Source organism: Argentina silus (assembly GCF_951799395.1).
Source record: "Argentina silus genome assembly, chromosome: 5".
Classification (NCBI taxonomy): domain Eukaryota; kingdom Metazoa; phylum Chordata; class Actinopteri; order Argentiniformes; family Argentinidae; genus Argentina; species Argentina silus.
In genome coordinates, this window is record NC_139659.1 from 7,595,404 (window position 1) to 7,609,327 (window position 13,924).

A 13,924-nucleotide genomic window follows, 5' to 3' on the forward strand; every position below is an offset into this window, starting at 1 on the left:
GCAGTTGTAGTTCATATTGGTGAGATTGTACCACAGCTTGGGAACCAGGCTGGCCATCATGGCGGGACATGGGGAAGACTGTAAGCATGTAGCCTGTGGCTAGCCCGACCACAATGGGGTCTTTCTTACAGCAGTTAGGGGTTTGGGGATGAGGAGGGGGTGCCTGGGGGGGGCTCTCTGGCTCCAAACATTTTTCAAGCTGTGCCTAGATGCCTAGATGACGTGAGCCAAGGTAAGTACTGACTTACAGTAACTAACACATTATGTATGAAATATGATGCAACACACTAGCCTGTGAGATAACAGAGTCAGCTTTCTTAGAAGATGCTTCCTGTATTGTATATCTCTTTGCTCTCCACACCAGTCTCTCTCTCTCTCTCTCTCTCTCTCTCTCTCTCAGTAATGAGAGGCATCTGAGGTTGCAGTGAGTGTTCACATGAAAGGACCCCACTTAGGAGCCCTGTCCCCCAGGCTAACATACATACCACAGGAGCTGGGACCCATCCAGCATTCAGCCCCATCCACTCCCCCCCCGCACACTCTCAACATACACTCAATGCAGTAAACTCTCCACTGAAGTAAATGGGCATTTCCTACTGGGATTCTTGGAACAGACCCATATTCCAGATTTCACTTTTTCAACATATTGAGCTGTTGGGAGAATGGAGATCTAGGTCATCCAGATGGGTTTGGGGGGTCTTGTGCTGCAAACCTATAGTGCAAAGAACCAGATTTTCCTGATAACTATATACTCCAAAGCTTTTCTCAGACATAGAATCATAAAGAATGTACTTCTCAACTCAGAGGAACACACCTCTAGATCATATAGATCTTATGAACTTTTACAGTACAGTGGATTTTCCATTGTTAACCCTGAAGGAACATCTGTTGCTGAGTTTATAGATAAACAATGCATATTGTCAGTGTCCACTGAGTTAAATGTTCCAGTATATTTCCACTGATTCTCCAGGAAATGACAGATGGTGTGTATTTACACAATACAAAACATAATGAGTGTTAACCAACATTTATACTCTGGATGTACCTGTCCATGCTTTAGTATTTGGTGCTCTGTTGGTTGACAATATGAACCAACTTCTCAATGTGACTTTGTTGGGAATTTGAAGACATACTGTATGCTATACACACAACGTTCATACCATTCTCCTTTCCAATTGTTTGACTTCTGCCTAAAGTGTATTGAGATGTTTGATATGCACTAATTAAGTTTGATTTGATTTGTTCACATCTTTAGATTGAGTGACTGCAGAGATGGTATACTACATATGAGCCAGTTAAGCCACACTTCCATTCTCTTACAAAGATGGATCTATAAAAGAAATGTTGAAATAGTGAGACTACAAACACCACCAATTATTTTCTGCAGAATAATATCCCTGGCCTGTTCCCACTCAGCTGGGCAGCTGTCTTACATTTACCACACATTATTTTAGGAGCCGACGGAGAGGCAGAGGAGCTTTGAAAGCCTTGCCAGGAGCTCTTCAAAGAGACGAGAGGAAAAACCTTTGGGTTTCTGGTGCCTCTGCAGCTTCCGTTTGGGTTCGGGCGCTCGTTGGCCCTGTCTGACTGGCCCTGTCTGACTGTGAGGCACCCAAACGACAGTGCTCTGACCCCCCCAGGATGTGTGCTTTACAATAAGACTGCTCTTATATACTACTGTACTGCAACTGTCTGAACTGAGCTTTCATGAAATGAGATTGCAGTTGAAAGGTCTGGCATGTTCAACTCTAAACATCTCTGTAATGGAATAAAGCAAAAAAAAATTGAAACCATATTTGTCTTGATTATTTAAAGATGAACTGAGGTTTCATGCGAACTCTCAGCATATACAGAATTTGTCCCTATTTGATGACATCATAACGCTCACGAGCACTTAACCACCACTATACAATCAACCCCTAATTCCCCCTGACACACACACCTTCACTCTCACAGTAGAAACTCGTAACGTTGTTGTAGAACTTGGGCCATTACGACAAGACACCAGCGGGAAAGTATCACGAGGAGTGCTTGTTAACTCCCTTAGGCATACGTTGATTACACACAGCACTAACTCAATGATTACGTACACACATCTAATTTCCTCTGTGTGTGTGTGTGTGTGTGTGTGTGTGTGTGTGTGTGTGTGTGTGTGTGTGTGTGTGTGTGTGTGTGTGTGTGCATGTGGTTCTGTGTGTGTGTGCTGCCTGTGGACAACAGACCGCACAGAAGGATGACATGACCTTGCAGTGATTACTCTAATAGCTCAAAGTGGAGCTAAACAGATGGCTGGAGAACATCACTCTAACAATGAGGACCTGTTTGGTAACCCAGTCTGTGTGCCTGATGGAAAATATCTGACCAATACATCAGCTTCTGGCACAATATGGCCCAACTTGAAGGGAAATATCTCATATATAAGTTGGAAGTCACTAATGACTCGTTACGATTCTGCCTTTTGTTCTGTTTATAAGGGGAGAATTGATTCAGTAACAATACTTGAGGAGAATGTTCTACAGGTCTGAATACTCCTTAAAGAGACAGATAGCCGAAGAGAGAGAGAGAGAGAGAGAGAGAGAGAAACAGAGAGAGAATGAGGTCAATTTCCTGATTGCATACAGGGCAGAAGAACAGAGTATAAATATGCAACACAATACGACAGCAGCGAACACTGAGGCACGCAAGAGACATTTGGCCCACAGATTTAAATGGTGCAGCAAATATGGGAAAGGGATGGTTTATAATGACTTTATTATGTCAATTTTCGGTGAGACTTTGCATGAATCCCTGAAGCCTGAGAGTTAGACTATACTGGTATGTAGGTCAGGGTAGTCTCTGTTAGGACAACAGAGAGCCAGGTCTAATAAGTGTGCTGTAATAAGGATGGGAGACTAATATTCCTGGTCTGGACCTGGGCCAAGACCTACTCTCAAAGATGAGGACACACATACTGTATGGATATGCACTCATGCGCGCGCACGCACACACACACACACACACACACACACGCACACACACACACAGTATACACCCACGCACACGCGCACGCACACACACACACACACACACACACGCACACACACACACAGTATACACCCACGCACACGCACACGCACACGCACGCACGCACGCACACACACACACACACACACACACACACACACACACACACACACACACACACACACACACACACATACACACACACTGCACTCATTGCACTGCAGATTTTCTTATTCTAAAGTCAAAGATGCACAAATCTCCTCAATGTCTCTATGATGCTGCTGGTCACTCCCACGTAGCACAAGCCATTTCCTCCCAGGAATCTGAAGGCTTTACAATAACGACCCCATAATGGAGCCTTTAATGTTTCTAACCATCTGAAGAGCAAAGGATCAGATAGTGTTTACAGAACGGGCTGTTAACTGCCTGCCAATAAACCTCCTTCCACTTGGAGTGGGGCTAGAGCTCTTCTCTGTGGACCAGAGCAGACTACAGTAGTCTGATGGATGAAGGCGGGTGGATGAGTGGATTGATGTGGCCCACAAGGCAGACAACTGTTCAGGCAGCCATTACAAGTGGAGCCCCTCAGAGTAAACAGACTCCTCCAGCGGGAGGGAGATGGATCACAGATGTCTGACCTTTACACTGCCGCCCCTGGGCTGCTCTGGCTAATTGTGAAACAAAGCATCTCTCTCTCTCTTTGGCTTTCTCTCTTTGCTGCTCTATCTGCTTTCTCTCTGTAACTCTTTCAGCTTTCTTTCTCTCTTTGTTTCTTTCTACTTGCTTTTTGCCTATCTCCGCTTTCACCCTATGTTTATCTCATCTTTCCCCCTCTCCCTCTCCCTCTCCCTCTCCCTCTCCCTCTCCCTCTCCCTGGACTGAAGCATAGCCTTATCTCCACCTTCTTATGACAGCAAACAGCACTTAGTCACTGAGAACAACCCAAATTACTACCACAAACAAAGGAATCCACCAGTCCCTGAGTCGTCTTTTCTCAAGGTAACCCAAAGCAAGCAGGTACACATTCTGAAGAATAGCTTTTGGGTTGATGGCCTTAGCGAGAGGCCTCTCTCTGGATACTGATAACCAGAGACAGACAATGGGATAGAGATAGCGACTCAGACAGGAAACAGCAACGTCTGCAGTGCTCTTTCACCTGAGGAAAAATGTAAGCACTTGTGATGGCTGCAGATAGACAGACCTACCTACATAACTACTGGAGCTCACAGGAAGCCTCTCTGACAGAAGTGGAGCAATGCAGGTTTAGACAATGGAGAGGTTAGGGTGGGAGGTGAAGTAGGGAGGGAGGGAGGGAGGGAGGGAGGTGTAGTAGGGAAGGCGGTAAGGGAGATAGAAGAGTAGGGAGGGGAGGTGAGCTTGAGTTGAGGCTTAAACTGTGTCAGTGTTTATTTCAACTGAAACTGTTTCAGCGCCTGTATACCTGAGATATTATCAAACAGGATACATCTGTTTGATTAGGCAGTTGGTGAGATAACTGCTTTGGCAAATTCCAGTTTAATTCAATTAGGTCTATTCATATCAGGGGGATATGAGAGCTGGGCCTTGGGGTATACTGTTTTATGCTGTTATAACTTCACTTACAGTCATTGCCAAGAATTAGATTCCATCTGTCTCTGTCTCGGTCTGATTGTCTCTGTCTTATTGTTTAAAAGCTCTGTTTGCCCTTCAGCTGTCCGAGATGACGTACTATACACAATAAAAACTGGCTTCATATCAGCAAATCAGATTAAGGACTAGGGGGTTCAATATTACATGAGGTTAATCTAAAACCGTGTGTATTTTTGCACTCAAGCATGTAGTTCGGTGTGTGTGTGTGCGTGTGTGCTTGCGTGCGTGCATGAGTGCGTGCGTGTGTGTGTGTGTCTCCCAGGTGCTGTAACATTATTCCACCCCAGTCCAGTATGAATGCTTCACTCACCTGAAGCAGCCCTGGAGAGTCTTGATGCTATAAATCCATTCACAGCTGCACACACCATTAATCAGGCCTATACACAGACAGACCAGGGCCTTTGGCATCTAGTCACTGAGAGAGGCAGCAGTGTACACTATTCAATCAAAACCAGGATCCAGAGGTTTCAGCACTATCGGGAAGCAACACTCTGTGAGAGAGCATGTTTGTATTGAGTGGAACAAATCAATATTTTTTTTTTTACCGTAGCACATAAACTTCCAATTTTGATTGAATATGGACCAGTGTTGCTCATTTTCATCAGTAGCTATAATTAGTCAGGGACCCCTCAACACCTAACTAACGGATCCTGGTTTACCGTTGGAAATCACTCGGAAAGCAGGACTCTCACACCCCACTGAAATATTGTATGGGTTGTATGACTCATATAAGGCTTCTTGGAAGGGGACATGGTGTCTTTAGCAGAACTTCTCTGAGCCAGCCCGGAGGAGGAGAGAGACCGTTATGGCAGTTGGTCTGACTGGGGTGCTATAACGACCAAGGCTCTGGTTGGTGATAATGATTGGTGACGGCTTGCCAATCCAAACTGAAATGGGGTTTCCATGGTGATAAGGAAACCCGGGGTCAAAACAGAGAGCGACAGGCCTTTCATTGTGAATGATGTGGGCTGAGCTCTGTTGGAGGCTTTTCAACGAGCCCCAGCCGTAAAAGTAACGGTTAGGTAAAAAGACTTGGAAACAGCTTGACTACTTGAGGTGGGATTTATGAACCAACATTTCATTGTCTTTAAATATAAACCAGTAACTAACAACAACATCAATCATGACAACACCTGACTTAACCCTGACACACAATAATCTTCTATCTTCAACACTGGTGTTATAAGCCCACAAAGCAGATACACAAATAGACTCACATCCTGCATAATTGCATATTGCCTTATCGCCCACCACAGACGGACAAATTTTGATAGGCTATAATCTTTCCTCATTTGCATACAGCTGTGAGGCTGAGGCCTGCGGGTCATTTCAGTTCCAGCCAATCAATACTCATAAACTCGGGAATAACGTCTGCTACCATGGCAACCAATCTACAGAAAGGATGGTTTGCGAAAGGGAACTTTCTTCGGAACTCAGATTCAAAAAGGAAGAAATACCCATTGTTCTCATTAGCACAGTTGCATCCAAAAAATTACCAAGAAAAGTTTGTGAATTCTTAGAAAAATGTCAACCCTGTATTACTTCACAGAAAGGAATGTGTATTGATATTTAGACAAAGCATTTCAATATGCATAATTTGTGCAAATGACAAGGGTATCACTTGCCAATAGAATAGAATAGAATACTTTATTGTCCACACAATGGAAATGTGGAAATCTGCCAGCAGCTCTTGTGAGACTAATTCATGTGATGGGCCAGCTGAGAGAGCCTGCTGTCCGTCTGTCTCTGTGCTTCCCCTGAGACTGACCCCAAGTCAGTCACAAAAGGACAAAACCCAACCCGTTTTAGGCTGTTTCACCAGACAGAAGGGAACCTCCCATGTCCTGCCCCCTCACCTCCCACTGTCAGTCAGACAGTCCCCATGACATCTTATTCTGGGGGTGCAGCCTCTTCTCAAATAGAGGGGCAGGAGTGGGGGGATCTCTTTGTTATTGTGTGGGCCCCACCCTGCTGGTTTCCCAGTAAATACCAGGCTGGGGGTCGGTAGAGGCCGGCTGGAGCTGATGTACCCCCAGCAGAGCCTCATCTCTGGGAGCCACAGGGGCCTAGGGATGGAGGGAGAGGAAGAATTTGTCGGAGTGAAAGAGTGAACTGTTAAGTCCACACAGGGTGAGAGAGGGAACGAGAGGAGAGGAGAAAGATTAGCTCCAACGCTGCCTAATCTTATCAGTGTGCATGACTGCCCTACTGTGGGGGGGAGAGAGAGAAAGAGAAAGAGAGAGAGAGGGGGGGGGGGGATAGAGAGAGGGAAAGAGAGAGAGAGGGAAAGAGAGAGACAGAGGAAAAGAGAAAGACAGGCAGAAAGAGCTATGCTCTTTAGGAGAAGAGAGGGTCATCATGAGCCCTACAATGGAGGTCAACTCCATCTCAATCAACTATACACCAACCGTGGAGGGCAGGACTTGTGGAAAAACACTTACACTGAGGCCTGTTGGCCACTTCAACATTTCACAGAGTCATGACACAAGACAGACGCTCCCATTCCTTTACCCCTTGACAGTGTATTGACCGGCAATAAAACCACTGTAATACATACTGTACAAATACAGTATACAAAGGCTAAGAAAGAAAACAAGGGAAGAGAAGAAGAGAGGACAAAGTCATCAGTCCCTCCTGCCTCCCTGTTCCACTCTGCTCTGCTGTCTGGGAGAGAGACTTTTCCAGAATATATGAAACAGCCCATCTCTAAACCCTCTGTGGGTCTATGAAGGACTCGGACAGACGGCTGCTTTTAATTCAATCAAAAAGACTCCTTTTGGGAGCCTGGGATGGAAAACCTCATAACGTAATGTGACCCAGTTAGAGTTTGCTTGCATTCGAATGCAGGCCTCCTCCAAGAATGTCAGTTTTATTGTCAATTAACCAGTCTTTGTGAAACATGACACATGTTGAAAATCTTCATTTCAGATGTTGGTTTGATTAGAATACTTCCTGGCTGTTTTGTTGAAAGGCGTATAGCCTACTTGCACTCAGAAAGTACTGTAGAGAGGGCAAAAGAAAAGAAAAAAACAATGACTATGTCAAAAACAGATGTTGCAGTGAAAATGAAAATTCTCTTTGTCAATCCTCTTGCAACTGTAACATTTGGTTTAAATCACTGTGATGCAAACAAAACATCCTTGCCATGGACCATCTCCACTGTAGAAGATTCATAATGGAGTCCTGTGGTGCCAAACTGTATAACAGATGTTGAGCTTACCTCAACACTTTAGCCTAACCTTTGACCCATCGGCACCAATTCAATTAGTGAATTTCACACCCCTGACATGCGAACCCTGTGGTCCTGGGTTTGGTTTCAAACACACACTGATAGAGCGCAGATCTAATTTTTGTTAAGAACCTGTTCAAAATATTTACATTTAAATAATCAATAAGCAAATGTTTATATTTGGAAGGCCCAGCCACTCCGGGCTTTAGATGGTGTGTATCAAACCCTCCAATTGAAAGTCACTTAAAGTCTCAATGGCAAGAGGAACATATTGACGAAAGCTATAAACTAAGGTCAGGGGCCTGGGCTGACGACGCGCACATGTAGGCTATACCATCAAAGAGCAGAAAAGCTAAAGTTTGGAGTGCAGACTATGTGGTCTGTATGAACTGGTTAGCAGTCAAACTCATGGGTTTTTCTGTGACGTTAAAGGAATCGCCAACTGCACCCACTGCACCAGGCAAAAAGAAGCTGGTAACATTTTTCCACTCTTTGATAATTCACCATTCTGTTTAGGCAAAGGGAGAGAAAAAAACAACATTAAAGAACTTTTCCGAAGCAACTGTGCTCCTAGCCTGCCAAGGGAGAAGGAGGAAGCGTGTATTTTCCCCTTATCCTGGGGCCAAAACTGAGGAGAGGAGCCATTTTATTCCAGCCCTTTATTGGACCAAACACGGAGCCCTGAGGGACCACGTGCCTTGGCCCTCCAGCCCTAACCGCTGCCAGCGGCTGCCATCTTTATTCTTAGACACAGTTAAAGTCACCCCTTCTATGATGACCTAAGTGCCATTAAACGTCTAAACCTCAACTGCCTTCCTTGTAAAAGATGCTGATATAAAGAAATGGGTCACACAAACGGCAGAATGGAAAGTGTCAAGTTGTGACCAAGACCACACAGTGACTGCACTGCCACGCACTCATGGTTGGCTATAATGTGACAATAGTTCCACATTTAGCAATACAGCTCAGAGGCCAAGTACTATAAAGATGTTGACTGGGTGTCATTTGCAAATGATCAAATTGGGGGAAAAAAGAATTAGGGAGAAACACAAAACTAAGACAAGGATTGTTCTGAATAGAGGTTGGTCCCTCCCTACCGACTGTTGTTATACACACACCTTCAATGACTTGAGTCTTGGGGCAACATTCTCATTCAAACTCATTGCACCTCTTCAGTATGCAAAACCCTATGTTCAATCAAATGAGTGTTTTCCTGAAGTATTTCAGTTTAGATTCTGTATTGAAGGTAATTTCACCAAAATCTCCCCCGCCGCCCCCCACTGAGTTATGAGCTGGTTAACAAAGGAAATGGGAGTGGGCACTGAGTGGCCTCCAGTATGAGAGTTGGACAGCTTTAACATTAGATGGTTTTCATAGGACACAATCTCTGTTTCCGGGCCATTATGAGGTTGACAATACAGGGGTCCAAAAGGCTTTACCTTAACTAGTAATATAATATGTCCTGCCCCCGCCCAGGGCTCTGTCACACACACTGGAATACAGATGGGATCAGTTTTCAGGTTCTTAGTTTCAAGGGGAAAGGCAGGGGGAGTTATTTCATTCTGAACCAAAAGAAAATTGTTGCCACTTCAGTCACAAGAGTACTCTGGGAGGACCTGTCATCTTAGTCTCTCCTGCAGGATTCACAGGGGTAGTAAGGGGTAGTCTTTGTCCTGCATTTGATGACAAGTCAACAATCAAAATCAAAGTTTAGATAGTCCACCTTTATCCAAATTGGATTCAAAGGGAGTTCTATCTTTGACCCTGTGAGATCACCCTACCAGTCGAGTCAGTGGGTCAATGACAAAAAAGCTACTTCCGTCTCACGACTCCATATGCATTTGTTTACATTATGGGATGTCTGCTGTATTGAAGCAATCAATAACCGAATCGAAATGTTATTGTAATAAACTAACTTTACACATTCTACATTGTCAATCTTGGTTCATTTGACAGGAGCGCAGTTATTAAAAAAAAATATGTGGGAAAAACTTGCATGCGTAATAAACCTGTAATAAAATGATAATAACCACAGTATTTGATTAATCTGTAGCCCTCAGAAAGAGAATGAGAGTAGAATGTGCTACGTTGCCTGGCAAACTATCCGTCAATCTGGTCGGCTTTCCTGCCACGAGTTTCCCCTTTAGCAAAGGGGAAAAACTGCAACACTGAATCCGACTGATTTGTTGAAAAACTAATTAGATGTCTACAAAACATTAACATGTAGGGAGGGCTTGATATGGTATGGTATCATTGAATATCTCAGCCAATTATGTAGGAAACATAATTATCATTTCGGCTACTTACGAGTTTTTTCCAGTTGTACTGTAGACTTCCAGAGATGAAAAGGCTATGCACGTTTCAAAAATCCAATTAGCGGGAGTCCTTATTTGGAATCTTTACGTTATGGTTTTCTTTATATGGAGAAACGTTGCTGAGAATACGTTGCTTCTACCACACGATTTCTTGGTCAATGTGTCTTCCTCCCCCACGCTTTCTCTGTGACCATGGATAAGTGAAGCGCGAGTGGTTTTCTCCCAACCAGCTTGCATTTGGGATTGGGAGCGAGTGACGTTATCCTCGTGTTAACGTTTAACTCCCCACTCAATCTCTCTAGCCCCCTCTCTTTGAAGCCCTCACTGCCCCTTGGAAATATAATTCAATAGGGATTGATAAGTAAACACAAACTGTCTTATAGATTTAAAAAGAATGCAAGTGACATATGGAGGTCAGGTCTAGGAGAGTTATGAACAAATGTTCTGTGTCTATGGCTCAACCAACAATCTATCCAACCCTTCAATCCAATGAGAATTCATTAATGAATAGGTGACATCTGCCCCATCTTTTATTGTACTACATCTTTCTGAATCTGAGTCTTTGTTTGTGGTCAACAGTTGAACAAGGTTGAATAAAGGACACAAGTTCCATTGTCATTCAGGGCACTTCAGTCAGACCCTGAAATATATAGCTACAGGCAAAGGCAATGTAGAAGGAATGTCTTGAGCATATCTGGACTTATGTGAATGCTTGTACCGTCCCCCATTCACACAGTCTCTTGTACGTATTGTCTGTTTCTGTTTTGTCAAAATGAATAGAAAGAGATGGAGCCCATTCATACAAGATATCTAAGTAAAAGGGTGTGCATTTGTCCTATTGAAAAACAGGAATAGTACGAAACAACAGCTTTTGTGTATTCGTTTATGCTGTGCAGGGCAGTGGACCAGTGTGAATGGACTAGCATTAGACTGTTGTGACTAGAGGGGGGACAACTGGTGCCAGGAACTCTGTGCCTCCTTGTTGTGCTCATTGGTTACTCAAATGACAGATTTGAATTAAGCTAAACACAAAAGAAAACTAGGGCCATGGGTTTTTCCTGATCATGTGACCAGGACAAACTCCTGACCCTACTTATGACTCATCAAGTTACTGTCAAATGTTATATATTTCATGCATGTATTCACTGTGAATGGACAGTTACTCTGTGACCGATCATTTAGAGATCACAAGTCACTGTTCCTCTTTAAGGCCTAATTAGATGGACATAATGGTTCACATTTTGAGATGGAAAATACCAAAATAATCATATCAGAATCAGAGGGAATAAATGGTGACAAGCATGGCCATGTTATTGGCCAGAAGAAATATGATACTATTATATATATATTCTACTGCAGACATGGCGAGTTTTAAACAAAGCTGCTTTTAATAGTTTCCTTTGACAAATCATCCTTTGACCCAAGATATACAAAAAATAACATAAAACTGCCATGTGAGTAGTACTTTTGATTACCTTTTCATGCAGAAGTAAAAAAAAAATAGAATGGCAAAAAAATAATAATTGACATCAAAGGGAATTCTTGCCACAGTTCCAGTGACAGCGGGGAGATAAGGGAAGTGGGCTGTACCCAGTTCAGTTTGTTTACTGTGAAGCAGAGTTCTGCCTGTGACTTTATTATGACTACACACAGACACCAGGAGGGCATGGCCCAGCACTGAGCATGTGTCTACCCTAAAGCTTCACTGCTGGTAATTACCTCTCCAAAATGATTATATGTTGAGGGCTACACATTGGTAGTGGCTTAGCCAGAGTTCCAATGTTCCAATGTAGTTACAATGTAAACTTACTTGTATGAGTGCCCTTATGAATGCAATATGTCACCATTTTTATTACGTAGTGTAATAATAATGAATGCTTGCCCAAGCAGTTAATTACATGTGCGTCTAGTGAGGTGGTAAATTGCAACATCCAGTAGTGCTACAATACATAATGCTGGCAGAGAAGTTGCTATCTAGTCCAAACTAATAACCAAGGAGATTTGGATTTGGATGAGTACATTGTATCATCAAGATGAGCACTTTACGTGATTTAGAATATTTTATGTCAAGGTAATATCTGCTGCTCAGGGAAGTTCTCTGTTTTGGGGAATTTTTTGTTAGTGATAAAAGTTGGGTGTGATGAGCTGTTGGATTTTCCCCCTACGAGGCTCAAGGTTCTACACATTCCTGGCTGGACTGGTCAGTATGATTTTAATCTGTTTTCACAGGCAGGCAGCACAGACAGACACAATCTTGTTTGGAATTCCAGTCCCAGTCTGACTTCACTGCGAGAGGCAGAGAACTGAGAACTTCCCCAGTAGAATCTGTCCTTGTGGACATTCCAGAATGGAATCAAGGGTGGCACACATTCTATCCCATATGTCGTCACCAGGGAAACATCTGAGTCTGACACCCACTATGGACACTGTCATATCTTGCAGGGGCATCAGGCTGAAGAAATTTTGATGGCTGGCTTAACATTGTCACAGCTGAAAAAACAAATGTGAGGGGTGGAACTATGTCAGAGTCGGCAAATCAGACGACGTTGATTCAGTAGAGCCACGTCAGAGTCGAGTGTGTTTATCACACCATGTGGCAGACCTCACAGGGCTCAGTCAAAGCACGGGATTAAGTGTGAAAGACACACCAAAACCACAAACTATGAGAAGGAGACAAGTTGTGACACCACTGAGGTAGACTTGCTCATAATGAGGATGGAGCAACTTTGAGTGTCAGGAGGACAGGCTATCCCGGATAGCTCATCACACAATCTGCAGACATCAGCCTCCAAAGAATGGGAAATATTGACACTTTTTTCCCCCTTTAACATCAGTAACAGAGCTGGGATTGTAGAGCTAGTGAGTAAACTTACACTACAGTACATGGTGGTAACAACTTTACAGCTTCTGTAAGGTTATTAGTTGATTTACCAGAAACATTACACGCTGTTACAATGTGGAATTGGTTCAAACTACAGAGGAGCTCTGTGCAACCATGCAGTCTTCTATAATCAAAGATTACTCTTTCCTCGAAATCTGTCTTGAGAATGTTTGGAAAAAGGTCACGCCGACTGAAACGTTGATAAGAGACTCTGTAGAGGCATTGTAACCATGTGTGCAGGCCATGGTAATTCTTATATGATGAACTTCACACATCAGTGCCATGAATACCTGAAGAACTGAGGTTTGCATTGAAAGGAACTGCAAAGACGACCTTTCACCTCTCTAAGAGCAGAAGGCAGAATCCCGCTCCGGTCCTAGAAATCCCAAGCATGCAGAACGTGGTCTTCTCACCACAAGTCTTTCTCAGTGATGACGGTCGGTTGTGAAAAGATGACATGAACACCAGTGGTCTGCCCTCTTCAACCTTCACACCCAATACTAATCCCCTAAATCATACAATACAAATGGCAGTGATAGAGGGCTATCATGTACTGTGGTTATTATCCTGAAGAATGAGGGGATGATTAAACAGCACAGGGGTGAGAGAGAGAAGAGAGAAAGAGCTTGTGACCATTGAGATCACAGGCATGGTAGTGATATGTCAATGAGGACATTTTTAAGGGATAATGACTCAATGACTAGTGTCATTGGCCAAACTCAATTGGTCTTTTCCATTCAACTATGCTGTGTTCCATCCCTGTCACAATAACAAATGTTGCTCTTTGTCCTGGTCATATGTCAGTCAATTCACATGACAGGTCAAGGATTATAGCCCACATTAGGACCAGGTCGTCCTCTCTCTGCA

The 13,924-nt window shown here is 43.6% G+C and overlaps 1 protein-coding gene across 2 annotated transcripts in view; it reads right to left on the reverse strand.

Annotated features, from left to right (window-relative positions):
- The window catches only part of lhfpl2a (LHFPL tetraspan subfamily member 2a), a 32,715-nt gene extending 22,368 nt beyond the window's left edge, over positions 1–10,347 (reverse strand). For both annotated transcript variants that reach the window (XM_083669414.1, XM_083669412.1), the window contains exon 1: positions 10,169–10,347. The gene's annotated coding sequence lies outside the window, so the exon portion shown is untranslated. The remainder of the gene's footprint in view (positions 1–10,168) is intronic.
- Positions 10,348–13,924: the final 3,577 nt, after the last annotated feature.